This window comes from Sceloporus undulatus, unplaced genomic scaffold, assembly GCF_019175285.1.
Source record: "Sceloporus undulatus isolate JIND9_A2432 ecotype Alabama unplaced genomic scaffold, SceUnd_v1.1 scaffold_6771, whole genome shotgun sequence".
NCBI classification, from domain to species: Eukaryota; Metazoa; Chordata; class Lepidosauria; order Squamata; family Phrynosomatidae; genus Sceloporus; species Sceloporus undulatus.
In genome coordinates, this window is record NW_024809690.1 from 1 (window position 1) to 3,079 (window position 3,079).

The window sequence follows — 3,079 nt, forward strand, 5'->3', positions numbered from 1 at the left end:
AAAGGCTGGACAGTCCTTGGGGGCATTCCTGCCAAGGGAAGGGGGTAGGTAGGGCTTCCCTTGGAGGATGAAGGGGGCCAGGTCCGGGACGAAGGGGGCACCCTCCAGCTTAGGTGCCCAGGTGTTCTGCCGCCTCAGGAGTCCAAGAGGGATCTGCCCCACATCGACCCTCCAGAAGTTCCTCTTCCCATTCCCATTGTTGGTCTCCTCCTGAAGGAAAGAGGGGGAAAAGAAAGATTGAGGTGAACAGGGTTCATGTCTTTGATAGCGGCAGAAGGGAAGGGAGATGCCCCCTTCACATGCTGAGAGTGTGCAAGGCAATGTTGTTGTGTGCCTCCAGGTCATTTTTGGACCCTAAGGTGAACCTATTATATGGTTTTCTTGGCAAATTTCCTCCGAGGAGGGTTGCCATTGCCATCCTCTGAGGCTGAGAGAGTGTGGCTTCATGCCAAGACTCAAAGCAAACTTATCCTGGGGCTTTCAGGACCGGTTTCTTCAGAGGGGGTTTGCCATTGCCATCCTCTGAGGCTGTTTTTGTGATTAATCACTATGCTTTACTTATGTTCAATTTGTAACAATGAAAATACAATTCATAACAGTAGCAAAATTAAAGTTATGAAGTAGCAACGAAAATAATTTTATAGTGGGGGTCACCACAACATCAGGAACTGTATTAAAGGGTTGCAGCATTAGAAAGGTTGGGAACCACTGTTTTATACCATCTTTAAAAACTATTTCCTGCACGGCAGAATGGGGTTGGACTGGGTGGCCCTTGCGGTCTCTTCCAACTCTACGATTCTATGATGCTCCCTTCCTGCTTGCATACACTTTCAGCAGCAAAAGGCTTGACAACTCCAGCTGGGCTGCCGCCAGGTGTCCCTTGTTTAAAAGGGATGTTCTCTATTAGCGGGTCGGAGGGAACCTTTTCCTTTTAGATTAGACTCAACAAGATGCCAAAAAATACCATTTTTTGGTGTGGGGGCCCTTCATAGGCAGAAATGCATCCATCACTTAATATGAAAACTTGTTCATGGCTACTTCCTGACCATCAAATCCTGGAGGTTATGACTTGAAGTCCCTCACAGATATTTTGAAAACCTGAAAAGGCAGTAATTTGGAGAAATCCTCATGGAAGATAAGTAATCTACATTGTGCGTGTGCAGATAATGGAGGCTGACACCTCTCTAAGTGCTTTAACTCCATCCTATGAAATCCTGGGATCTGTAGTTTTACAAGGTCTTTCACCTTTCCAGTCAGGTCCTGGTGCCCCACAAAACTACAAACCCCATTCTGTAGGATGGTGCCACGGAGTGGTGTCAAACCGTATTGTTTCTACAGTGTAGATGCACCCCAATGTAGCCTCTCCCCGCAATGTTGGGGTGGGAAGGGGGATCCAGATGTTGGACTGCAACTCTCAACAGCCCTAGCTTCCATAACTAGTACCCATCAGTCTCAGCTGGAGAAGGATGGGATCTTGAGTCCAACCATGCCCAGAAGACCATAGGTTCTGCCCTGGTTCAGCCCAAAGACCCCAATGACCCCTAATCCCACCTTACCTTCAGGAAGCAATGGTTGGAGGAGAGATTGTGGTGGACGGAGTCCTTCCAGTCTTGGTAGCCCTCAGTGAAGAGTGGGGAAAGGCACTGGATCTCATTGAGGATCTGGAAGGAAAAGAGGGAGACAAATTAGGATGGGGGTTCAGGATGGGGGGGCAGAATGAGGGTGCTCAGAGCTCCTTCAGACCCCAGAGCCATAAGTGGGCAGGAGGGCCTTCTTCAAGACCCTTCCTCCATCCTGGTTCACCGGACACTGGGCCCAATCCACCAGGTTTCTGAAAAACTCGGTATTTATCCTTTTAAATTCTTTTTGTTCTGTTTTTCAGTTGAGCTGTTTTAAGCTTGCTGTCCCTTGCCTTGAATCTCTCTGTATTGGGAGCAAGGCGAGATATTCAGTAAACAAAATAATGTGTGGGTGTGTTATGTGCCTTCAAGTCGTTTCCAATTTATGGCAACCCTAAGCTATCATGAGCTTTTCTTGGCAAGATTTTGCTCAGAGAAGCAATAACTTTCTTATTACACCTTTTATTCCGGGGCGGAGCAGAGGAGAGTCCTCCTGCCAGCAGCAGCCAAATGGATGGTTGTACTTTTCCAATCTACAGTGAAAATGTTATTATTTTACTCATACTCAAGTTCTTGCAGACCGTCTTGAGGGAGAGAGAGGCAGGCCAGCCCCACCAGGCCTGCCTGGAAGAAGATGAGCCCTCCCTTCATCCTCCATCTTGAGGGAGAGAGAGGCAGGCTAGCTCCAAGAAGCCAAGTCCTCCCTCCAGTCCATCTGCCTTGGTCCAGGCCTCGGAGGTTGAGAAGAACTGCTGGACCTCATCCCCTTTCCCAACACTACTCCTTTCTCCTTTTGTGTCGTATCTTTTAGATTGTAAGCCTGAGGGCAGGGAACAGTCTTATTAAAAAGATTGCATGTACAGCGCTGTGTAAATTTACAGCACTTTATAAATAAAGGTTAATAATAATAATAATAAGGTTGCAGACTGGAACTGAGGCCACAGACATTTCCAAAGATGATTTATTTCCAAATGTTAAGCCTGAAGTTCTGCACATGATGTATATGAGAGTTTTAGAAAGTGTATATGGAATCCGTCCAGAACGCTTTAGCATGATGCCAGTGACATTTGAAACTGCACATCCTCACTCTTTGAAGGCTTCCTGCACATTGGGAATCTGTTTATGAATATGGGGCTATTTCTTCCAGTGTGCTGCGTCCATGATTTCCAGATTGCTGATGTGATAAATCCAAAAACAATGAGGACAGCTCGTTTTTGGTGTGGCATAATTAATTTTCTTTACTTCTGTCAATGGTGCCTTGAGGTCTACTTGGAAATCCAGAATACATATAAAGCAGCTATGGAGAAAGAGCAGTGACTTCAAATGGCAATCAAGGATGCAACACTGAAGCTAGAGAAGCTTGATTCTGTCCCTCCAGATGAACAAGTAGAATTGAAGGAACTATCTCAAGATATTCAGGAGCTGAATCAAAAACTCACCCAAGAATATCCACAGAAATC

The 3,079-nt window shown here is 46.2% G+C and overlaps 1 pseudogene; it reads left to right on the forward strand.

The window, feature by feature from the left end:
- The first annotated feature begins 2,544 nt into the window (after positions 1–2,544).
- On the forward strand, positions 2,545–3,074 carry LOC121918246 (annotated as a pseudogene).
- The last annotated feature ends 5 nt before the right edge of the window (positions 3,075–3,079 follow it).